The sequence below is a fragment of the Vombatus ursinus genome, unplaced genomic scaffold (genome assembly GCF_900497805.2).
Source record: "Vombatus ursinus unplaced genomic scaffold, bare-nosed wombat genome assembly UNPS02014341.1, whole genome shotgun sequence".
NCBI lineage: Eukaryota > Metazoa > Chordata > Mammalia > Diprotodontia > Vombatidae > Vombatus > Vombatus ursinus.
The window spans coordinates 62,248-89,463 of NW_020954119.1; the positions used below are offsets into that span (position 1 = coordinate 62,248).

At 35.8% G+C, this 27,216-nt stretch overlaps 1 pseudogene; it reads left to right on the forward strand.

Moving 5' to 3' along the window:
- LOC114042276 overlaps positions 1-24,300 on the forward strand; it is a 79,918-nt pseudogene extending 55,618 nt beyond the window's left edge.
- The last annotated feature ends 2,916 nt before the right edge of the window (positions 24,301-27,216 follow it).

Below are 27,216 nucleotides of genomic sequence, written 5' to 3' on the forward strand. Positions count from 1 at the left end.
CATGCCTTCACTGACCTTTAAGCTATAATTCATCTATACTTCAGAATTAATTATGCTGATTCTTAGGTTTATGATCCTGACGATAATAGCATAAAGTAGTTACCTCTTTTGTATGATTGCTGAGTCAAAATAATTTCCCAACCAGTTTTCTACACTTTTTTCTCTCAGTGGAGAATAACAAAGAAAGACTGTTATTTTTTATTTATGTACTTTAAACGCATTTTATGATTTTTAGTTGTTCAGGAAATTTATCTAGATGAATCTATGAGTATAAATCTTAATAGGAAGAAAATTAAACATGAGGAGATATACAACTTGTATACTGTACACATATTCTTGAAAATCATGTTCCTCGAAGCAAATTGTTATATTATAGTTTAACTATGAATAGCAATCCATTTGAATTGATTAATTGTGTGGGGAGAAAGTAGAGGAGGCTTAGAGTATAGTAGGGCCTAATCGTGTGTTACATTCTTGATACATTCATTGTATGTAAAGGGAGTTATAAGTAAGATGATTAATTGAGATTAATTTTTCAATGAATATTGGAAATAGAAATTGAGATTACCCAACTTCACTCAAAGATTGGGGTTCCCATGTGACAGCTGACTATTTCTCCTCTCTCTGGTAGTTCTAAGGAACCCTAAAGGGCTATGCTTCTGGTATTATGACTCTTGTGACCCCATCAGCATGCTAAGCAATAACAACCAGACAGCCAGACTTATTTACCTTTTGGAAAAGCTATTTACTAAGATGACATAGTAAGACAGTACCCTCTTCCCCAGAACTTGGGGTATTCTATATCACATGGGGAAAAATTGGTTCAGTTCTAGAGTATGATGTGAATGAAGCAAATTATAGAAAATACATCTAGTAAATGGATATTTCCCAACTCCTGCTGCTAAAAATCATTTTTATCCATTCATATAAGCCTCATGCACTTCCTTTTATATATAGGTGACCTGCTCAGTTTGACTTCTTTAATCCATAGCTGGCACTTCTCTCTGTACATGGGTGGTATTCTTCTCAGTGCCTGTCTTCATACATCTGCTGCAGTCACTTGCACCGTCAAAGACCACTGTTCTTCCAGTGTGTGCTGCCAGTGATACTACTTATCTTCTATTATCCATGTGATTTGTGGTGAGGACCCTGTATCTAACAAACTTGCAAAGTTACTTGGACATTTTTATGTCAGAATACTCATTTGCCTACAACCAGAAAAGAAGAAACACAAAGAAACAGAGGTAACCATGTTTCAGAGCTACTAAAATGTTTGCCAAGTAGGTTTTCAGCTAAAGGATTACTCATCCTTTTCAGTCACAAAGGAAAAGAAAAAATTTTATGATTGCACAATGGTTTTCTGCCTACAAGTCCTTGCACATCAGTTCTTTTGGCTTCGTAGCCTGTTAGAAACCTTTTCATTATCAATGCTGTGCCAATCTCTTAATTACATATAAATAGAAATTGGCTTTCCTCAAGTTGCCATGTTGTTTCCTGTACTGGAACCTAGTGGGTATGATATGCTCATGTTCCAAAGACTGACCCCTATAGGCCAACCATATTAAATATGTAAAGTTAGTACAGTCACATAATAATGAGAATATTAAGCTTATTTCTGGTGACCTCCAGCCTTAATTGTTACACTGAAAACTACAAAGCAGTTGTGGTCACCAGTATAATAAATGAAGGGAAAAAATAGATTTTTTTTTAGATTACAAATTTTGTAGCCTTAATGGTATAATTCAAGTATCTTATTCAATATGTGAGATGTGATGTTTTCATGGAATCTTAAAATTCCAATAAAGAAGAATTTGGCAGTCACACTATTCTTCCCACTATCATAGTCACACTATCACACTAGAACCCCTGTGCAGCCTCCCTAGTTACTTTATCCACTTGGTATATGCATTGGACTTGAGGGCCTTTACCATTCTGATTGGTATATATTTTTTTTAAATCTTCATCTCATCAGTGCATTTCTAATTCTTCTAGTGTGAAGAATTAAGCATAATGACCAAAATGTTGTATAACTGGGGGAAGAGGTATACTATCACCTTGATATTCTTGACTTTCTTAATTCAACCTAAGATCACACTAGTTTATTGTGGGTGAAAGATGAAATGGTTCAAGTTTCTGAGCATATAGATTTATTAAAAAGTGCATGCCAATTATATGGCAAGTGGGGTCCAATAGCCTTCCTCAGATTTGGCACTGGGCACTGAATACAGGTGTAGACAGATTTGTATACATTAAAAACAATTACTAATGTAAAACCAATTAATTAAAAGAAAGCAATTAACTAGGATGCAAAATTATGTAATCTGATTTCTAATTGGAGGAAAGATTAGGGACTTTTCAAGTTGGGAGGGGGAGAACAAACAGGTACAATTCCCTGAAATCATAAAAAGAGGTGTCCCACTCTCCCCAAGTGGGTGTAAACAATTAAAGGAAGATAAAAATATTAACTATCCAGTATGGGGCCAGTTTTCAGATAAGACACATGGGTCTCTTGAGATAGAAAGTTGTGAGAAAACTGCTTGTATCAGTCTAGGTCCTTAGTTAAGGATCTCTAAGCAACAGGTAGAGGTAGTTCAACTTCCTAGACATGCAGTTCAAATAATTCAACAAAGTCATCTCACAATTATTGCAACTGAATAAAGTCTTCTTACAAGAAATAAATTGGACTAGACCCATAATTGAATAGAAAGGGGACTGAGCTAGCTCCAGAATTGAGTCACAAGATGGAGTTGGTGTGGTTCACTCAATTCCCACTACCACTTGCTGTTCTAATGCCTTCAATTCTCTCAAGCTTTTTTTTTTTTGCCTGTTATCTTACACTCTTGACTTATACTAATATCTTATTCAAATAAAAATCCTAGATCCTTTTCATATGAACTGCTGTCTAGGAGTGATTCCTCTAGATTTTGTACTTATAAAGTTGATTTTTTTAAAAACAATGTAACGACTTTATGTTGTATTTCACCACATAATCATCACTACTGCATAATCATCACCACCACATAATCATCACAGTCTGTTTTTTCAGTACAAAAATTGTTTTAGAACTTTTCATTGCATAATCATCACATGAAATAATTCTGTTCTTCACACCGCTGAAAAGGTAAACAGAGCAGCAATGTATTCACCAGTGGCAGATGGATACGTATTTATCTCTAGCACATTATGAACCTAGAATATTCAATGCATGTGCATTGTCAGTATTAAATTTTAACATATATTTATGCATACTCTATGCATCTCAATCTTGCATCAAAGACAATTTAGTAATAAATGATTTTGAAGTAGTACAAGCACAATTTTAAAAGCTTCACATAATGGTTGCACCCTACTTTTATTTTTTGCAAAAATTGGCATAAAAGCTATGGCTATTATGTGGTGAAATATGGTATTTAGCCAGGATAACTTTCATCTTATGAACATGAACCAATGTTTTAGCTTACATTCTTGGATCCTGATAGATTATCATCTAATGTGTCCAATTTTACTCCCAAATCTATGTCTTCTATAATTTTTTTAAGGATAAATATATTCTGTACCCAAGTCATTCATAAAGAATGTTAAATAGCACTGGGACCAGCACAAAACCCTGAAGCATTCCACTCATTCCATGTTAAAATCTAGCTATTCAAACAGTCGTGAATCTATATAATCCAGAGTTTCTCAAATTGTGTGTGTTTGTGTGTGTGTGTGTGTGTGTGTATGTGCATACATGCATGCTCACATGAGTGTGTGGGGGAGTGGTGGCAGTGGATATAGCTGTGAAATGGACCCCTTTGCCAGTCTAATGAATCCTATGGTCTCTTTCTCAGAATGAAATGTTTAAATACATAAAATAAAGTAAATAAAATGCAGCAAATGCTTAGTTTCATTTAGAGGCTAGTGAAGCTAAATACAGGTTTGGATTTTTTTTTCCCATTGAAGTTTCATAGATACCCTCAAATAAAAAGTCTGTTGACCAAAGGTTAAGGTACCTTGACCAAAGTGCACTTTCATTTTCCCACACAGTACTTCATGTTTTACACAAAAGTAATATGAAATACTTTATCTTGCACTTTGCCAAAATCTAGGCAAATTCAATTCAACAAAATTAATTACTTTTACAAATGGAAATAAAAAATTGATGTGTGCCTAGCCTTCCTGTTCAATAGATCCTCCATCCTCCAGTGCCTTCTGTGCATGGCTTGAATACTCTTGGGCCAATCTTCGTCTTGCTCTTTCCCTGCCCTGATGTATTGTAGTTCTCCCAAGTTAAGTAGACCACAAGTAAGGAGGGGGGTGGAGCCAAGATGGCGGAGGGAAAGCAGTGATTGTCTTGAGCTTTCTCCCAAAGCCGTCCAAATACCTAAAAAAATGGCTCTAGACAAATTCTAAAGCAGCAGAACCCATAAAAAGGCAGAGTGAAACAAATTTCCAGTCAAAGACAGCCTGGATGGTTGATTGGGAAGGTATATTGCACCCGGGAAGGGAGAGGAGCGCAGTTCCGGGGGAGGGGCGCGCAGGTCACAGTGACCCTGGAACAGGCCTCAGAGGACTGAATCACAGGCAGCTGTACAGGTTTCCAGACTTCTCAACCCAGGAACACCAAAGACAACTTAGAAGGTCAGAGGGAAAAGTCTGTGACTGTGATGAGAGAGGAGCTAGGACTCAGCCCCAAGTCTCGAGTGCGGTCCCGGGCCGTGGCTTTTTCCTGAGCTTCTGGCCCACAGACTGAGGGGGAATTGAGTGGCTGATCAGAGGGAGATTGCAGGGATATCTTTGCCAGGGCTGAGGCAGGAATCTTTTGCTTTACTGGTGCTTGAATCTGGGTCACAGTTCTGAGGGCCGGTCCTGGGGCAAGGAGGAACACTGGTGTGGTGGAGCTTGTATTGGTGGAGAAGAAACACCTTGCCCCTTATCATACCACCTTGGAAGAACTGAAAACTTACAGGTCCCTAGAATTACCTCTGAAAACAGCTGCACAAACCCCCAAAGCTTGGGACAGTACACGCTTCACATTGGAAGCAGACTTTTACCTTAACAAAGAGTTTAAAACTCAAGTAATTGGTTGGAATCATGAGTAAGCAGTGCAAAAAGAGTCAGACTATATTATCTTACTTAGGTGACAAAGAAGATCAAAACATACAACCAGAAGAAGAAAACAAAGCCAAAGCTTCTACGTCCAAAGCCTCTAAGAAAAATATGAATCAGTTCCAGGCCTTGGAAGAGCTCAAAAGGGATTTTGAGAAGCGAGTAAGAGAAGTAGAGGAAAAACTGAGAGTGATGCAAGAAAATAATGAAAAACAAGTCAACAGCTTGCTAAAGGAGACCCAAAAAAAATACTGAAGAAAATAAAACCTTAAAAAATAGCCTAACCCAAATGGCAAAAGAGGTCCAAAAAGCCAATGAGGAGAAGAATGCCCTCAAAAGCAAAATTGGACAAATGGAAAAGGAAGTCCAAAAGATTACTGAAGAAAATACTTTCTTAAAAATTAGAATGGAGCAATTGGAAGCTAGTGACTTTATGAGAAATCAAGACACTGTAAAACAAATTCAAAAGAATGAAAAATTAGAAAACGATATGAAATATCTCATTGGAAAAACAACTCACCTGGAAAGTAGATCCAAGAGAGAGAATTTTAAAATTATTGGACTATCTGAAAGCCATGAGCAAAAAAAGAGCCTAGACATCATCTTTAAAGAAATTATCAAGAAAAACTGTCCTGATATTTTAGAACCAGAGGGCAAAATAGAAATTCAAAGAATCCACTGATCTCCTCCTGAAAGAGATCCCCAAAGGAAAACTCCTAGGAATATTGTAGCCAAATTCCAGAGTTCCCAGGTCAAGGAGAAAATATTACAAGCAGCCAGAAAGAAATAATTCAAGTATTGTGGAAACACAATCAGGATAACACAAGACTTAGCTGCTTCTACATTAAGGGACCACAGGGCATGGATATTCTGGAGGTCAAAGGAGAGAGGATTACAACCAAGAATCACCTACCCAGCAAAACTGAGCATAATTCTGCAGGGAAAAAAATGGTCATTCAGTGAAATAGAGGACTTTCAAGCATTCTTGATGAAAAGACCAGAGTTGAATAGAAAATTTGACTTTCCAATACAAGATTCAAGTGGAACATGAAGAGGTAAACATGAAAGAGAAAATTATAAGAGACTTATTAAGGTTAAATTCTTTACTTTCCTGCATGGAAAGAAGATATTTTTAACTCATGAGACCTTTGTCAGTATTAGGATAGTTGGAGGGGAAAAAATTATGTGTACATATATATAGACATAGATAGAGGGCACATGGTGAGTTGAAAATGAAGGGGTCATATCTGGAGAATAAAATTAAGGGATGAGAGAGGAATATACTAGGAGAAGGAGAAAGGGAGAGGTAGAACAGGGTAAATTATCCCACAAAAAAAAAAAAAAAAACCAGAAAAGAAAAGGCTCTTACAGTGGAGGGGAAATGGGGGAAGGTAAGAGGGAATGAGCGAATTTTATTCTCATAGAATTTGACTTAAGGAGGGAATAACATACACACTCAATTGGGTGTGGAAATCTGTCTTACCCTACAGGAAAATAGGGGGGGAAGGGGACAAGAGAGTAGGGGGATGATACAGAGGAGGGCAGATTGGGAAAGGGAGTAATCAGAAGCAAATAATTCTGAGGAGGGACAGGATCAAAAGAAAGAATAAAATAAATGGGGGGGCAGGATAGGATTAAGGGAAATAGAGTTAGTTTTTCACAGCATGTCTACTATGGAAGTGTTTTGCATAACTGCACATATATAACCTATATCTTGTTGCTTGCCTTATCAATGAGGGTGGATGGGGAGGGAGGAAGGGAGAAATTTGGAACCCAAAGTTTTAAAAACACATGTTTAAAAAAATGTTTTCACATGCAACTGGGAAATAAGAAATACAGGAAATGGGGTACAGAAATCCATCCTGCCCTACAGGAAAATTGAGGGGGAAAGGGATAAGAGAAGGGAGGAAGAGATAGAAAGGAAGGTAGATTAGGGGAAGGGGTATTTAGAATGTATGCCATCTTGGGGTGGGGGGAGGGGCGAGATGGGGTGAAAATTTGGAACTCAAAATCTTGTGGAAGTAAATGTTGAAAACAAAAAATATATAAAAATTACCATTAAGAAGAAGTTAAGTAGACCATTTGGAATTGGCAAGGAAGCAACTATACTCCTTGACCATCATGGCCACTCATCCTGAGGACTTCCAAGTCTTTGAGGAATGTAGTGCTGAGGACATTCCCACCAATGACTTGTTCTTGTACAGAGATGTCAACCTGGTAAAAGGTAGTATTGTGTATGGAATGAAAGGTGGTGGAAAAATCACAAGAAGAATAAATTTAGAATGCCACTGTTATATTACTTTTATTATTATTACTAGTAGCATTACTATTATTCTATTATAATTATTGTTATAAGGTTTTCATGTTATTGGGAGCTGAAATTCTGAAGAAGTTTCCTGACTAGTTTTCCACAGAAGTTGATCCAAGACTTTTTTGACAAGGAAAACAATGGTTAAAAGAACCTTAATTCTCATTGACATTTTCCAAGAAGCTGGAATCTATAAAGACCATGTTCTTATAATGCTGTCATCAACATTGGAAGGTAATTGGGTCGTAAAAATACTAGATGAGTAGGATTCAATCAATCAAAGCATGATCCTGCAATTATACTTTTAATAATCTATGACCTGTGCAAGGGGAGATCTTGTCTCCCCATTTATTGTACATATCTTCAATTGGCATATGGCAAACACACATAAGATGCCCTCTGAGCCCCATGAGGACACAGGAATAAGAATGTCATAAAAAACTGTGAGTAAAATAGCTTAGACTACAAGAATCATGGGATAGGGATTTATTTCTGAAATGTTGCTAAGTTAAAGGCCCTTGAAGAGCTAGGTCTATTTCTCCCTGTTGCCCAGATTCCTGGGACTTCTACTCAATGGATGTCAAATTTACCTTTGTGTTCAGCGTTTAATAATTCCAGGTCAGCAGCTTAGTGAAGACTCTGTCAGATAAGAGGACATTCTTCAAGGCAGTACAATGAAGACCAAACAGTTCTGAGGAAGCTCTCTGATTGGAGCAGGAAAGTTAATGCTGATGCCATGAAACTAGATAGAGTACTGTGGCAAAATGTATTGAATGCCAAACATGGAAATTAAGTCACTAGGGAAAGATAGTTTGGGGAATCAATGTGAAGATGATGGATGAAAAAAAATATCTACCTGGATATAATTTTCTACAATGAGTATCAATCAGTTTGGAAAGGAGTATAGCATTTCTTTTGGTTCTATGTAGAAATTTGCCCAATTCATTAAGATTATTTTTACATGTGTATATTGCTGGAAGTTATCACTGGAGGAGTAGTGTATGCCAAGGCTAGCCAGGCCAAAGCAGTAGCAACTTCTTCCTCAGCATCTTCCCTTTAGGCCCAGAATCTACACAAGGGTTTCTCTGAGATCTAGCTGAAAAGCCCTTGTAACCTGACATTTTCCTAGGAGTCATGGACATCCAGATCCCTTCTCCCCAGAAACAAGAAAACAGAACAAAAAGCAGTACTAAATAGCCTGAGGAAAAATACTATACAGCCATTGGTAACTTTGCACTTGAGCCTAATAAGAACTTGTTCAAATGGCAGTTTTAATTTTATTTTATATTTTTAAAAGTACCTCAAAATCTGTGTTTTACAATCCACTCCAAATTTTCCATTGACCATTGAGACAGCACCTGTATCTGAACAACTCCTGGGAATGTCTTTCAGATTCTATTGCTGGGTCTGACAACCTTAGCTAGTTGGAGGTGTCAGCTCTCTATCACCACCCCTCCTAACACAACTAAAGGGAGCTGGATCCATGTCCTAGGTATTCTTTGCTTGCAGTATTTTCTTCTTGACTGAGGGGCTCTGGAATTTGGATAATATTCCTGGGAATTTTCATTTTGGAATCTCTTTCAGGAGGTGATCAATGGCTTCTTTCAATTTCTATTTTACCCTCTGATTCTAGAATATCAGGGCAGTTTTCCTTGATAATTTCTTGGTATATCATATTTAGGCTCTTTTTTTCATGGCATTCAGGTAGTCCAACAATTTTTAAATTTCCTCACCTTGATCTTTTTTCCAGGTCAATCATTTTTGCAATAATATATTTTACATTTTCTTCTATTTTTTCATTCTTTTCATTTTGTTTTATTGTTTCTTCATGTCTCATGGAGTTGTCCTCCTGCTCATTCTAACTTTTAAGGAATTATTTTCTTCATCGAGTTTTTGTACCTCCTTATCTATTTGTCCAATTCTACTTTTTAAGGAGTACTTTTCTTCAGTTAATTTTTGTATATCTTCTTCTACCTGGCCAAATCTGCTTTTTAAGGAGTTCTTCTCTTTATAGGATTTTTGTGGGGTTTTTTTTTATCATTTGGCCTATTCTATCTTTTAAGTTGTTATTTTCTTCAATTCTTTTTGTGCCTGTTTTACGAAGTTGTTGACTCTTTTTTGCGTGTGATTTTCTTGCATCACTCATTTTCCCCCAATTCTTAGTCTACCTTTTTCATTTGATTTTTTAAAATCCTTTTTGCACCTTTCAGTGAATTCATTTTGGACCTGAGGCAAATTCACATTTTATTTTGAGGATTTAGATCCAGCAGTTTTGATTTTCTTGTCTTCTTCTGAGTTTGTGTTTTGATCTTCCCTATCACCATAATAACTTTCTATCCCTAGACCATTTTTTTGTTGTTGCTTGCTCATTTTTTCTAGATATTTCTTGACTTTTGACTTTATGTTAAGATTGGTCTCTATCCCTGGGGATAGAGGGAGCACTGTCCTAAGTTTCAGTTTTTTCATGTTTTGGTTTAATGAACTAGTTACAGCAGTCTGTAAATTTTCAGTTCTTTTAAGATGGTTTGATCTAAGGAAAGTTGTGGTCACTGCTCTCCTGGTCTGTGTTTTGGTCTGTAAGTAACCACAAGCATTCTTTTTGCACTGTACAACTGTGACCAGGGCCTCTGTACTCCTGTGGCTACACTCTTTAGCATGCTAATGCTTCTCCTCACCTTAGGGATGCTGCTCAGAACCACATACGCAAAAGAGTCTTGACTCCAGTGCCAGCAAATGGTACCCACTGATTTCCTTCTTTCCAATTCTCTGACCCTTTTATAGTATGTAGGCTGAGAGGTCCAGAAGCCACTGATATTGATTCAGTCACCACCAAGGTCTACTGTCAGCTTGCACCAGGCACACCCTGCTACTGACTGCCTTGTGTAGGGGCCTATAGCCTCAGTGCTGGCTTGTATCCCAATGTGAAGCCTTACTGCTGGCTTGCCAGGGGTGGCCTGTGCTGGATTGTGCTCCACTTTATTTAGTGGGACATACCTTTCCTGTTGACCTCTTTTTAAAATTTTATTTATTTTTATTTTTTTTAACCTTTTTAATAGTATTTTATTTTTCCCCAATTGCATATCAAGAAGATTTTTAGCCTTCAGTTTTACAAGATTTCACATTTCAATTTTTCTCCCTCCCTCCTTTCCTCCCCACCCCCTTCTGAAAACAATAGGCAGTTTGATACAGTTTATACATGTGCTATCATGTAAAGCATATTTCCATATCCATCACAGTGGTGGAAGAAGAAATAGATCAAAAGGGGGAAAAACATGAAAAATAATAAAATAAATGAAAATAAAAGTACTCTTCGATCTGCATTCAGAGTCCCTCAGTTCTTTATCTGGATGTGGATAGCATTTTCCTTCATGAGTCCTTGGCACTTGTCTTCGATCATTGTGTTGCTGAGAAAAGCTGAGTCATTCGTAGCTGATCATCATACAATGTTGCTGATACTGTTTACAATGTTTTCTTGGTTCTGCTATTTCACTTTGCATCAGTTTGTACTTGTCTTTCCTGGTTTTTCTGACATCTGCCTGTTCATTTCTTATGGAACAATAGTATTCCATTACATTCATATACCACAACTTGTTTAGCCATGCCCCATTTGATAGCTATACCCTCAATTTCCAATATTTTGCTGCAATGAATAGGGCTGCTACAAATATTGTTTATACATGAAGGTCCTTTTCCCCTTTTTATGATCTATTTGGGATACAGATATAGTAGTGGTAACGCTGGATCAAAATGTATGCACAATTTGATAGGCCTTTGGGCATAGTTCCAAATTGCACTCCAGAATGGTTGGATCAGTTCACAATTCCACCAACAGTGCATTAGTGTCCCAATTTCCCCATGTCTTCTCCAGCATTTATTTATTTTCTTTTTTTTTGTCATATTAACCAATCTGATAGGCATGAGGTGGTATTTCACAGTTGTTTTAATTTCCATTTCTCTAATCAAAAGCAGTTTAGAGCACTTTTTCATATGGCAATAGATATCTTTGATTGCTTCATCTGAAAACTTCCTGTTTATATTCTTTGACCATTTCTCAATTGGGGAATGGCTTGTACTCTTAGAAATTTGACTCACTTCTGTATATATTTGAGAAAAGAGGCCTTTATCAGAGACACTTGCTGTAAAGAATGTTTCCTAGCTTTCTGCTTCCCTTCTAATCTTGGTTGTTTTGTTTGTACAAAAGCTATTTATTTTAATATAATCAAAATTATTTATTCTACATTTTGTAATGTTCTCTATCTCTTGTTTGGTCATGAATTCTTCCCCTCCCCCCTAGATCTGATAGGTAGAGTATTCCTTGCTCTTCTGATTTGATTGCTTCATTGTCTGTGGTACTTTTTAGCAAGATGTTTTTTTCTTTCCTTACCTCTTTTAATTAGATCCATTTTTTCTTTTACATTGTCTAAGATCAGGATTGCCATCCCTGCTTTTTTTTTCTTTTATTTCAGCTGAAGCATAATAGATTCTACTCCAGCGCCTCCCTTATCTTTACTCTGTGTGCATCTCTCTGCTTCAAGTATTTTTCTTGTAAGCACTATATTGTTTTTGTTTTTTTTTTGATCCACTCTGCTATCTGCTTCTGCTTTATAGGAGAGTTCATCCCATTCACATTCACAGTTGTGATTACTATCTGAGTATTTCCTTCCATCCTATTCTTCCTCCTGTTTGTCCTCTCTCTCCTTTCACCCTTTCCCTCCTCAACGGTGGTTTGCTTCTGTCTACCACCTCCCCTGATCTGCCCACCCTACTGTTAGTCCCTACCACTTCCTATTCCCTTAACTCCCTCCCCTCCTACTTCCCTGTCTCTATATATACTCAACTGATTCTGTATATTATTCCCTCTTTGAGCCAATACTAGTGATAGTAGTGTTCAGGTGATGCTAATCACCCTCCCTCCCATTTTCTCCTCCACTGTAATAGGTCTTTTTCACCTCTTCATGTGAGATAATTTACCCCATTCTACCTCTCCTTTCCTTTTGCACCCAGTGTACTCCTCTTTTTTCTCCCTTAATTTTTTATGTCATTCCCTCAAATTCACCTTCTGCCTGTACCCTCTGTCTATGTATATTCCTTCTAGCTATACTGTTAGTGATACATTTTTTAAGAGTTACAAGTATCATCTTCCCATGTATGGATATAAACAATTGAGCTCTACTGAATCCCTTATGTTTTCTTCTCCCTTTTTACCTGCATATGCTTCTCTTGCATCTTTATGTTGGAGGCCAAACTTTTTATTTAGTTTTAGTGTTTTCCTTATGAAGGCTTGAAATTCTTCTGTTTATTGAATGGCCATGTTTCCCCTCGATGTATCATGCTTAATTTTTCCAGGTAGGTGATTCTTGGTTGTAGTGTTAGCTCCTTTGCACTCCAGAATATCATGTTCCATGACCTCCAATCTTTTAATGTTGCAGCTGCCAACACCTACGTGATCCTGATTGTGACTCTCCAATATTCGAATTGTTTGTTTCTGGACACTTGTAGTATTTTTTCCTTGATCTGATAGTTCTGAAATTTGGCTATGATGTTCCTTGGGGTTTTTATTTGGGGATCACTTTCTCAAGGTGATTGGTGGATTCTTTCAATGCCTGTTTTGCCTTTTGCTTCCAGGACATCAGGGTAGTTTTCCTCGAGAATTTCTTGAAAGATGCTGTCCAGGTCCTCCTTTTGATCATGGCTTTCAGACAGTTCAAGGATTCTGATGTTGTCTCTCCTAGATCTATTTTCCAGGTCAGTTGTTTTTCCCATGAAGTATTTTACATTTTCTTCCACTTTATTCATTCTTTTGAATTTGTTTGATCTATTCTTGGTGTCTCATAGAGTCATTTGCTTCCACTTGCCCAATTCTAACTTTTAAGGAGTTTTTTTTTTTTTTCCTCAGTTAACTTTTGTACTTCCTTGACCATTTGTGCTTTTGGCCAATTGTACTTTTTAAGTTGTTCTCTTCAGTGGATTTCTCTATCTCATTTTCCATTTGGCCAATTCTAATTTTAAGCCATTTTCTAAGCTGTTGACTCTTTTTTTGATAATTCTCTTGCATCACTCTCATATCTGCTCCCAATTTTTCTTCTAACTCTCTTATATGATTTTTAAGCTCTTTTTGAGCACTTCCATGAGTTCTTTTTAGGCTTGAGGCCACTTCCCATTTTTCTTTCAGGTTTTGACCGTAGGTGTTTTGACATTGTTGTCCTTTTCTGAGTTTGTGTTTTGGTCTTCTCTGTCACCATAATAACTTCTATGCTGAGACTTTCTCTCTCTCTCTCTCTCTCTCTCTCTCTCTCTCTCTCTCTCTCTCTCTCTCTCTCTCTCCCTCTCTCTCTCTCTCAGTTTTGTTTTGTTTTGGTTTTTTTGCACATCTTTATCTGTTAGACTTTTTTCCTTTCTTTTAAATTTGAGCTCTGCTCCCAGAGTAGAAGGGGCAGTCTCTCAGATGTCTTGTGCCAGGGGTTGCGGTTGCTGGCTATTAACCGGGTGCTGCACTGATGTTGCCCTGAGGCCCACAGGGGATCTTCATGTCTGGTACGGTGCTCGGGGAATGGGGTGGGTGTTGTCTGGTGCTGCTGGAAGTTATAGGGGCCAGGCTGCTTACTTGGTGGTGAACTGAGATCCTAGTGGTGGTATCTCACATGTACTGAGGTTGGTGGTTTGTTTCTGCATTTCTCTACTGCTACACTGAAGCACATGATGGTCTGGTATCTGGAGGCTGCCTGTTTTCCCTGGGCTATGCTAACACATGGTAGGACTGGTGCTAGTGCTTCCTGTTTGCTTCGGCCCCCCTATAGAGTTGCCATCTGTCTGTTTGCCCAGGGGTGTGTGGAAGCAAGTAGAGGCCCAGGTTCCACAGGATGCCTTCCTGTCCATAGCTACACTGAAGCATATGGTGGTTCTTAGAACTGGAGTCTGCAGTTCCCTTGGCTATGCTAAAACATGTGGGGGGTTCTGGAGTTAGGCTTTGCCTGCACCACACCGGGGCTCAGGATCTCCTGCTGGTTTGCTGAGGTGGGGCTTGCTGCTGGCTTGCTGGGATGCTTCTCATTCTGGACTGTACTCCTCCTTTACCTGAGTTAGATGGAATTTTTTTGCCACTCCTCCAAGTTTCCTGGGCTAAAAGATTGTTTTAACCCATCTTTTTGCTGGTTCTACTGTTCCAGGATCTGTCTTGGAACTCTATTTTAAGGTTGTTTGGAGGTGAGTATGGGAGAGTTACAATGATTTACTGTATACTCCACCATCTTGGCTTCCCAAAGTCCTTTACTCCTGTTGACCTTATAAGTTGTCTTGGACTGGAAAATTATTTTATCTTGTACATTTGTTGGTTCTGCTGCTCCAGAATTTGTTTTGATGCATTATTTTAAAGATGTTTAGAGAGGGATTTGGAGAGCTCAGGCAAGTCCCTCCTTGCCTTTACTCTACCATCTTGGGTCCACATGTAGGACAATTCAATTATTTAAATCACTACCTCTTAAAAACCTATCCTACTGGACTAAAGGTGCAAATGGGTTCCAAAAATAACATAACTGTATACCCTTCATATGTAGACCCACTATATTTAGCTTTAATGCATTCTATTTTATTTATTCTGATAGTCAAATATGTAATTTGTGAGGCCATTTTGAAAGTAAATTAAAACACATAAGCCAGAAAACATTTAGTTAGTGAGAAACATTAGTGAGAAAATAATTATCATTTATAAAATACCTTCCTATTACACACTATGCTTAGGCCAATCACAAAGAACTGGACACTTTAAAATCTGGACAAATACCTGCTCATGTATACATATTTTCTAAGCTTAGTTTGCTATTGAAAAGTCATCTAATGATTTTTCCTATTTAATTTTAATTTAACCAAGAAAATCAAGTAATAAAATTGCAACTGCATTTGAGAACTTTTTCTCATGTGCACATTTTCCTTTATCCCAATAAAAATAAAATGTGGAGGCAAGCAAAATATTTTTCTGCTGAAAAGTTAGTTGTATTTTAAAGCAAACAGAGATCTAATTATAAGTGATAAGCAGGGAAACTACATTTTGCTAATAGGTACCATAGAAAAAGAAATAATATTGAGTATATGTATATTAAACAAATGTTATAGCATCCATATTCTTATAAGAAATGTGAAATGAGTTACAAGAGGAAATAGACAGCAAAACTATACTAATGGAGGGGGGACTCAGAATTTCCCCTCTCATAACTAGATAAAGCTAGCCACCCAAAGAACAAGAAAAAAGTTAAGAAGATGCATAGAATTTTAGAAAACTTAGATATGATAGACATCTGGAGAAAATTGAATGGGGATTGAAAGGAATATACCTTTTCTCTATGTTATATGGCACATAGACAAAATTTCACCATGCATTAAAGCATAAAACCTTCAAATCTATTTGCACAAAAACCAGAAATACCAAATACATCCTTTTAAGATCATAATGCACTAAAATCACATTCAATATAGGGCCATGAAAACATAGATTAAAAATAATTGGAAACTAAATAATCTAATGAGTAGGTGAAATGAAAAATGAGCAGATGAAAGGACAAATCATAGAAATAATCAATTATTTCATTAAAGAGAATAACAACAATGAGACAACATACTAAAATTTATGGGACACAGTCATAGTACTTAGGGGAATATCTATAACTCTAAGTGCTTACATCAACAAAATAGAAAAAGAGCAGATCAATAAATTGGACATGCAATTAAATAAAAAAACAAGAAAAGAGAACAAATTAAAAATTCCCATTTAAACACTACATTGGAAATCCTGAAAAATCAAAGGAAATATTTTATTAATATAAGAAAACAAGATAATTATTGAACTAATAAACAAAACTAAAAGTTAGTTTTGTGGGGGGGTTCTATAAACCATCCATTAATTTGATTTTTTTTTAAAAAAAGAAAAAAAAAACAAATTACCAGTAGCAAAAATGAAAAGGATAAATGTACCACCAATGAAGATGAAATTATATCAATTTTTAAGAACTAGTTTCCCCAATTATATGCTAACAAATCTAACAATCTAAGTAAAATTTATGATTTTTTACAAAAGTATACATTACCAAGACTAACAGAAGAGGAAATAGAATACTTATTTATCCCTATCTTAGAAAAATAAATTGAACAATCCATCAATGTGCTCTTTAAGAAAAAAAATCACCAGTACCAGATGAATTTGTAAATGAATTTTACCAACACTTAAAGAACAATTAATTCCAATGGTTCATAAATTATTTAGAAAAGTAGGCAAAGAAAGAATCCTACTAAATTCCTTTCACAATGCAAATATGGTGCTTATACCTAAACCAGGAAGAACAAAAACAGAGAAAGAAAGAAAACTATAGGCCAATTTCCCTAGTGGTTATTGATAAATACTTTAAATAAAATACTAGCAAGAAGATTACAGCAATATATCACACAGATTATATACACTATGACCAGATGGGATTTATATCAGGAATGTAGGGATGTTTCCATCTTAGGAAAATTCAGAGTAATTGACCATATCAATAACAAAACCCACAGAAATCATATGATTATTTCAAAATGGACAAAAATGCTTTTGACAAAATACAGTACCCATTCCTATTAAAAAAAACACTAAAATGTATTGGAATAAATGGAGCTTTCTTTAAAATGATAAATATTATCTATCTAACACCATCATCAAACATTATCTGTAACTGGAATGAGTTAGAATCCTTCCCACTAAGACCAGAGTTGAAGCAAGGACTAGCAAATGTCTATAAAACTGTGTATTGCACTTTGACCCAGTCATACCACTATGAGATCTGTACACCAAAGAGATTAATAAAAAATAAAAGGCCCAAGTACAAAAATATTTATAACACCTCTTTTTGTGATGACAAATAATTGGAAATTTAGGTATACCAATCAATCGGGCAATGGTTGAATAAGTTGTGTTATGTGGTTGTAAATGAATACTATTGTGCTATAAGAAATAACAAGCAGAATGCTTTCTGAAAAATCTGGAATTACCTACATGAATTGATGCAAAGTTAAGTGAGCAGAACCAGGAGAATACTGTACATGGTAATAGCAATTTTGTTCAATGAGCAACTGGGAATGACTTAGCTATTCTCAATAATACTGTCATCTAAGACAATTCTGGAGGAATTATCTGTGTCTCCCCACCTCTGTCTGTCTGTCTCTATCTGTGTGTCTCTGCCTCTGTGTTTCTGTCAGTTTCTCTCTCCCCCTAAATAATTTAAATCAATACTTCAAGATTCAGTACTGATGGATATTTTTTCATTATTACTCTTAAGATTCTTGATCTTTTGTTTCTTTATATGGATTTTATTATTTTCCAAGTCTATAGCACATTCTTTTGGGAATTTGATCAGTAAAGTAAATTCATTTGAGTATTGTTGTCATTTTTTTACATTGGCTTGAGCTACCCATGAACAATTAGTAATTTCTCAATTATTTATGTCTGTTTATTTCTGTAAAGAATATTTTATAATCAGATCCATACAGTCCTCAAGTGAAAGTTGGAAGATATGCTCCCCAATATTGTATAATTTCTATAATTAATTTGAATAGAATTTCTCTTTCGAGCTCTTTATTGAGGTGCTGTGCTTGTTACATATAGGAATATTGTTGATTTTTCTGGATTCATTTTGTATCCTGAAGTTCTGCAGATTATTCACTATTTTCATTTTTTAGTTGAAAATCTAGAATTCTTTAAGTGAACCATGTTATCTTTAAAAAGCAATAAATTTTGTTTCTTAATTCCTTTCGATTTTTCATTTTTTGTCTTTTTGAAGCATCAGCATTTCTAAGATTGTTAAAAAGTAGTAGTGAAAATGGGCATCCTTCCTTTATGCCTGATAGCTTCTAAAAATGTCCAATATATATAAAGTTTGCCCTTGAGTTTACATTGATATTGTTTGCTACACTAAGTAAAGATCCATTTCTTCTCCAAATTTTTAATATTTTAATAGTAATGCAATGAATTTCATCAAAAGTCTTTTTTAGCATCCTTTTAAAGTGTATGGTTTTATTATTTACATAATTACTTTGGTTTATTACTTTTGTAGTCTTCAATGAATTACTATTATTACCCCTAAATGTGGCCTTAATATATAAATATGTTGTTGTAATCACCTTGGTAATATTTTTAAATGCTTGTATCAACATTTACTGTTGTAAATTTACTCTTGTAAATTGTTGGTCTATAATTGCTTTTCCTTCTTTTCCTCTTTTGTCTCTGATTCAAGTATTAAGGAAAAAAATTTTTTAAAGGTGATTGAAAGAGTAATCTCTTATTATTTCAAAAAGTCTGTGTCATGTTTGAATTAATTGTCCTTTGAATATTTAATAGTATTTATTTGTCAATATATCTGGCCCTAGAGCTTCTCTCCACCTCATACTCTTTGGTATTTTATTTATGACTTGTTAACTAATAATCTCCTTAATGATTTATTTTAGAACTTGGACAGTAATAAAATTCTAGCTCGCTGACTTGTGGTTTGAAGACTGATCTCTTTCCTTCAATGGAAATTGGAACAATATTTGTTCTTCTTCAGTGTTATTATACTTCCATTTTTTCATATCTTTCAAATATCACTGATTATGAATAATACTTTTAGGACCTAAGAATTTAGTTCATCTAAGTCAGATGACTTGAGTTCATGAAGAGAAGCTAGTGACTTTCTTAATATCTCCTTATTTTTTATATCATCTCTCCCAGCCCCAATTAATCATTTATTGAATGGCTTGACAAAATCAGACCTCTTCTGACTACATATTAGCATTTCTTTCTTTCCATTTCATCTCTAACATGGACTATTAGTATTTGAGACTAGCTAGGAAGCACAGAGGATAGAGTGTTGAACTTGGTGTCAGGAAAGCTTGATATCAAATCCAGGTTCAGACCCTTTCTAGTTTGTGACTGTGAAGAAGTCATTTAACCTCCATCTGCTTCATTTTCCTCATGTATAAAATGGGGATAAAATAGCACTTCCTTAGCAGAATTGTTATTAGATTAAAATAAGATAAGAGACGTAAAGCACTTTACAAACCTTTAAGACATACGTAAAAATTAGCTGTTGTTGCGGTTGTTGTCTTCATCTTTTCCTATTTTGATATGAGCTAGTATCAGACTGAAAGATCAGGGATTGGTGTTGCTAAATTCACTGTTCATAGTCTAGCATCACTTGTTAAGACATTTTGTCTATACATTTAGCATTATAAATGTAATCTATTATAGTATATCAGAAAGCCTTTTTAATATTAATAAAGTTTGTTTTTGCTCCCACATCTTTGGTATTATCCCCTCTTTTTTCATAGTATCTTTTCTACTACTCCTCTAAACACATTTGGGAGTTCAGTAATAAAGTCAAACTGTAGTGGCTCTACTTTCCTTAATGATGAAAAGAAATATAATAACCATACAATCATTGAAGCTGTTATTCATTTTTTTTTCTGGAAGTAACATTAGAGGCTATGTAGTCCAAACACCTCATTTTAGAGTTGAGGAAACTCAGACCCATACATGTTGCGACTTGTCTGAAATCATAAAAGTAAGTAAATGGTAGAGAAAGAATCTGAATCGAGGTTCTCTGACTAGAAACCCATTGTTCTTTCTGCTATTCCCTGTGCATATAAAGGTTTGGGATTTGATGAAATGGGCAGAAGTTTAAATATTTTTCTCTGATATCATTTCTTGAGGCTTTTTACTTAGTTCAGTATTTCTACCTCTTATATTATGAATTCAATGTTAGACTAATACATTTTTTCTGTTTTTTTCTTCTGTTTTTCCCCCTCCCCCTTCTGCTGTATGTCTTTAAATGCTCTCTGGAAGACCTTGCTTACTTGGATATCTTAACTGTCTTTCTTTAATTAGTGTTATCTTCCTCTGCTTCCCAATGTTTTATGGGGTGTCACTTCTATAATTATCCATTTTCTTTTTTTTCAGATTTTACAAATATTGTGCATCTTAAATCAGTGTTGCTTTTGAGCTATGCGTTTATCCACCTGACAAGTAAGTCATGTGTTTGCAGAATGATATACTTTTTATGGTCTTTTGATATATTTTTAAGTGATGTTACATTGTTTAAACTTCTGTATAAATTTTTTACAATTTATTCACACCATTGACTATCAATTTTTTAGAAAAAAAAACCCTTGTATTCATTTATTTATGCAGTAAAGAACTGAATTGTTTCAGTTTGAGGTCATATCTTTTTTCTCATTTTCCTTCTACCTTTTTACTAACTATGATTTTGGTTTTGCCAAGTTGGTTTGTCTAATCATACATGATTCACAATGACTCCCTTCAATGACTAGTATTTTCCTTTCTAACAAAATATAGTCAATTTCTTTTTTATGCCATTTGGTGTTCATCATAGAGTCACTACCAATTTTTTTTAATCAAAGGAATTATTCATTATGCAAAGGTATAAGACATCTATGTATCCTACACTTTTTGTCTTCTCTCTTTACTTCATCCTAACTCATTCTTTCCACTATATATCTCATTAATCTCACCCATACCCATCTTTGTTCTGAGGTCACTGGATATCAAAGTCACTGCATATTCATATAGATTCATGAAGAGGAGTCAAAGTATGACTTTGTGGATGAGGCTCTCTTTGCAATGGAAAATAAAGCAGTTTGTTTAATTATGCATTTGAAAGCAACAAGCAGCATACTTTCAAAGAATAGTTAGTCATCTCATACTATATGTGTATAAATAAAAAGACTACCATGAATATAATCACAACATGTGTATCACCAACATCTGTAGCAAGGAGAAAGGAGGTAACAATTTCATGAAGAAGTAGACAAAATTCTCAAAATTAAGTCAAAATCTACTGTAATATTTTGTTAATTCAATGCAAAAGTATTCATGTAGAGGTCAAGAGAAAAAAATATATTAGTCTAAAGTTGAATCGATTGTATAAGAAATCAGAAATACTGAACTAAGTAAAAAGTTTCAAGAAATAATATCATAGAAAAATACTTAAACTTCTGACCATTTAATCAAATCCGTGTTCAGTCTCCCCATGGCAATGATCGTATCTGAAATCTCCATTCCCACCCCAAAACTCAGAGGAGTAGCAGACACTAATTCTCCGTAGCAACTTGAAGTAAAGAACGAACATCTGAAGAACTTGTATTCTGGATTCTACTCAGCAATTTATTTGCTGCTATTGCAGTCTCTACCTGCACAGTCTGCCCCTGCCCTCAAGCAAGCATTCTTTCTTACCAAGCAATAGGCTTCAGTTCTATCCTACCTCATGCAGACAATGTCTGTGTAGGCTCAAACTTCCCTGAAGGAAAGGGTATTGGCATCTATCTGCAGTCAGTTCTGTGACCTGTCCCCCCTTCTTCCTCCCCCATCCATGCTGTCAGCTTGGAAAAGCTGTTCCTAATGTATGTGGTTAGGATGATGAAGGATTAAAGAAAGCTTCCTGGAAGTGACAGAATAGAAAGGTCTATAATAGGAAAAGAAGAGGAGGGACAATATTCCAGTGTTTTGGAATAGCTTGATTAAAGGCAACAGGGATGTGAGAAGGAGAAAGGTGCTGAGTTTGACTGAAGCAAAGTGTCCTCTGAAAGAAATATTAGGGCATACAGTTGGAAATACTGTCTAGTACTTCAACTTCATTGTCTGTAAAATGAAGGAGTGTGGCTAGATGACTTTTTAGATAGCTTCCAAGTCTAGATTTATGATTCTATGGTTTCAGGAGTGACTTGAATGCCAGAAATCAGACCTCAGGGGCTTCTTATTATATGTGTGTATTATCATAGAGTAGAAAGCTCTCTCTGGTAGGTCATTTGTTTGTCTTGTCTGTCTTCTAGTAGCAATACTGAGCTATGATAATGGTCACTCCATGATGCATTTTGTCCTAGATCATGTGACTAAGAATCATCAGTAAGATACCTTTCCTTTCAATAGAAAAAATGGGATAGCAAGGAAGAGAGACAGTTTGTCATATCCATAGAATAATACAATTGATTCAACAAAACCATAATAGAAATACTATAGTGTTCAAATTAGGTTTACTGACTGAATATTTTGAAATATAAATATCTTACTGGGCTAACCAATTTAATAGACAAAAGGAAAATTGAATTTACTGACAACTATACATGTAAATATAGATTTTTCTCCCTATGAAATATTGTTCAGTACATTGCTGTTACCATATGTCACTCTTAGATTAGTACAGAGGAGAAATGCTTATTCCTTAAGAGTAATGATAAAGGAAGGAGAATTGTAAGTAATGGTTATTTCACTAAATGAAATTGTGTTTTAAAAAGAAAAATAAAAGTAAGAACATAGTCTTGCCTTAAACATTCTATCATGTTTAAATAGAAACTGGTTACAACTTGCCAAAAGTGATCTCTCTAATACAAAATATTATGAATATACTTTTTATTCAGTCAGTTAGTATGTATTTTTTTAAGTGCTTACTATGGGTCAGACAAATGTGTAAAGTTCTGGGGATGCCAAGAAAGGCAAAAGCCAAACCTTGCTTTCAAGATGACATCTAATAAGGGAGATAACATGTAAACAATTATGTACAAATAAGGTATAGACAGAAAAAAATTTGAGATAATCTATAGAAGAAAGCACAAACATTAAGAGGAATAGACAAACCTTCTTGTAGAAGGTGAGATTGGATCTGGGATTTGAAGAAAGCCATGGAAACCAGGAGGTAAAGATGAGGAGGGAGAGAATTCCAGACATTGGGGAAAATCACTGAAAATGCATGAAGTTAGGAGATGGGGTACCTTTTTCTTGAAACAGTAAGGAGGCCAGTGTTAATGAATCATGGACTAGGTATGTGGGGTACTTGGGAAGAGGTGAAAGATGTAAGATAATTATAAAGGTAGAGGAGATGCATATTATAAAGCACTTTGGATGCAAAAGGGGGTTTTGTATCTGTTCCTCAAGATGATAAAGAGACACTGGTGTTTATTGAATACAGGTGGCATGGTTTGATCTGTACTTGAGGAAGATCGCTTCAACAGTTGAGTGAAGAATGCACTGAAATAGTTAAAGATTTATGACAAAGAAGATCTGGGTAGCTCCCCCTTATGCCACAGGCTAGAACAAGAGATTTACTAGTAACACATTCTTCTCTTCCAACAGTGCTAGGCCAACAGACTTTGCCTTCCTAAAAGTGATTGGAAAAGAGAGCTACAGAAAAATCCTCTCTGCCAAATGCAAGTCTGATGGGAAATTTTACACTGTAAAAGTCTTACAGATGAAATCCAGCTTGAAAAAGAAAGAGCAAAATCACATCCTGGCAGAGTGCAATGTGCTCCTAAAGAACGTGATGTACCCATTCCTCTTGGGCTTTCACTACTCCTTTCAGACTTCAGAGAAGCTCTATTTTGTAGTAGACATCAGTGGAGGAGAGTTCTTCTTCCACTTGCAGTGGGAGCACTGTTTCCTAGAACATTGAGCTCAATTCTATGCTGCTGAGGTGGCCAGGCCAGTGCTATTGGCTACTTGCATTCTCAGAACATCATTTATAGGTACCTGAAACCGGAGAACTTTCTCTTGGAATGACAGGGCAATGTTGTGTTGACTGATTTAGGACTTTGTAAAGAAGGAATTTAGACAGAAGAAACCACATCCACTTTCTGTGGCATCTCTGAGTATTTGGCTCCTGAAGTATTGAGAAAACAACCTTATGATCGAACAGTAGACTGCCAGTGTTTGGGGGCTGTTCTTTATGAAATGTCATGGTTTGATGTGGCCAACTGACTTAAGACACTTTGACCCAAAGTTCACTAAGGAAGCAATTTCCAGTTCTATTAGACATACACTGAATTTAACAGCCAGCAGCTCTGGGGCTTCCAATGTATTTTTAGATTTTTCTTATGCACCTGAGAATGAGAATTTTTAAAACTACTAATTAGCCCAGGAATCATGTCTAAAGAGGTGCTTCCATTATTTATCTTTTGAATCAAATTATACTGTCCCAAAGTGGAAGATGTGATAATTATGACGTTACACGTCCCAATTTTCTCATTCTGACCATATGTGTCACTTAGGTGCTGCATTAGAATGGCATTCATTTGATGGGGTAAAACTTAACAGGGAAGAAGGAAGGAACAGAGGAAGAAAGAAAGAAAGGAAGAAGAGAAAAAAGGAAAAGAGGTTAAGGTAAGGTATGTGACCTACTCAGGATTGGCCCTACTTTAGTTGTGGTGGCAGTGATGAGACACCACCATGATCTATGGTCTGTTTTAGAAACTTACCTTTGTCACTGCCCCAAATGGTGATCAGGTACTAGAAGACTAATGCATAAGACACTCATTTAAAAACCAAAAAAAAACCCAAAACAATATATTAATATACAGTGGGATGTATATCTGGCCTCAGAACTAGTAATGGTTATTTTTATAAGTTACATGATTATGAGTGAATTCAAAGAGTCTTGAAATAATTTGGAATTATTAAAATTATTCAAAACCTTTTTATCCAATAATTTAATTATTGGGCATATACCCCAAGAAGATCAATGACAGAAAGTATAGCAGCACTTTTTGCAGTAGTACACTGGAACTGAGATGAGTGCTTATTTATAGTGGAATAACAGAACAAATTGTGATGTATAAATATAGTGTAATATTATATTTAAGAAATAATTAATGTGAAGGATTCAGAAAATCTCTGAAAGACTTGTAAGAACTGATAAGATCAAAATAAGTAGATCCAAGAGAACATTATACACAATGACCATAACAACACAAATGAAAACAACCCTAAAAAAATCAGAACTGAAAACAATGAAAAGACTAATTTGTGACTCCAAAGAACTGGTAATAAAATATATCTCTCTCCTCTCATCAGAGATATAGTGGAAACAGGTGTGGAATGAGACCTATATTGTTCACAATGCCAATGTGTCAGTTGTTTTGCTTAACTTCAATAGCTAACATTTATATAGCATTTTGAAGATTTTAAAGCACTTTACATGCACTATCTCATTTGAGCCTTACCATAACCCTTTGAAGGTACAACGGGTATTCTCTTCAATTTATTGGTAAAGAAACTGAAGCATAGAGAGGTTTGCTGATTGCTCAGGGTCACATAGCTAAGAAAATTTCAGAGAAAGAATATAAATCCAGGTGATCTGAGTTCAGTGGCAAAACACAGATCAGAATGATTGCATATGACCTCAGATGACATGGGAGACCTTGCCATTTTTAAGCTAAGGTCTTTCCCGGGTCTCAGTTTGTCTGAGGCAACATCCATTAAGGGGATGTAAGGCTGGGTTAGAAATGAGGCAAAAGATGGCCTACTTTGCCTACTTGAAAAAAAAAATCCAGCTGGGAGGGGAGGACCCTCAATATTTCTAGCCAGAATAGAAACAATTGCTATTTACACTTACTCTGAGCCATCAAAACCTAAACAATGATCAAACTGGTCAATCAATGAGATCCAGAGAGATTTGGATTTAAGGCTTGGTCAAATATCTCCATTTGAATCCCAGTGAACTTTATCAAAGTTCCATAACATGAATTGACAGCTGACTGGATATGGGAAGTGAGAGTGAGAAATCAAGAATGATATCTAAGTTGCAAGCCTGCATTACTCTGGAGATGGTGGTACCATACACAGTAAAATGGAAATTTGGGAGAGGGAAGATAAAATGTCTACAAGATATGCAGCTATTGGGCAGGTAGGTGGCACAATGAATAGAGACCTGGCCCTGGATTCAGGAGGACATGAATTCAAATTCAGACTCAGACACTTGACACAACTAACTGTGTGACCCTAGGTAAGTCACCTAACCCCGATTGCCTCAAATATATATATGTATATATGTATGTGTATGCAGCTGTCCAATATTCAGTTGGACATGTCAAAATGGAGGTTAGGAATTAGGTAAGAGTTGGATAAGTAGATTTGAGAATCATCAACATATTGTGGTTACTGTTTGTTCTTGTTTTCTTTTTTTGTATTCTTTTTTATTTTTATTTTTTTATTAATTTATTTTGATTTATCAATAATCATTTCCATATGCTTTTGAGTTTAAAATTTTTCTCCCCCTTCCTCGCCACCACCCTCCCCAAGATGGCACACAATCTGATATAGGTTATACATTTACATTCCTATTAAACATATTTTCACATTAGTAAGTAAAAATTAAAACCAATTGGAGGAGCCATCAGAAAGAGGAAACAAAATTCAACAGAAGAGAAAAAAAATAGCAATTCATCTTCCATAGTTCTTTCTTTGGATGTGGGTAGCATTTTCCATCACAAGGCCTCTGGAGATGTCTTAGATCCTTGTATTGCTGGGAAGGGGTAAGTTTATCAATATTAGTCATCGCACAGCGTGGCTGTTATTGTGTACAACGTTCTCTTGGTTCCGCTCACTTCACTCAACATCAGACCATACAATTCTTTCCAGGTTTTTCTGAAGTCAGCCTGTTCATCATTTCTTATAGCACAATAGTATTCCATTACATTCATGTACCACAACTTGCTTAGCCATTCCCAAATTGATGGGTATCTTCTCAATTTCCAATTCTTTGCCACCACAAAAAGAGCTGCTATGAATATTTTTGTACATGTGGGTCCTTTTCCCATTTGTATGATTTCTTTGGGATATAGCCTTAGAAGTGCTATTGCTGAGTCAAAGGGTATGCACATTTTGATAGCCCTTTGGGCATAGTTCTAAATTGCTCTCCAAAATGGTTGGATCATTTCACAACTCCACCAACACTGCATTAGTGTTCCAATTTTCCCACATCTTCTCCAACATTTATCATTTTCCTGTTTTGTCATGTTGGCCAATCTGATAGGTGTGA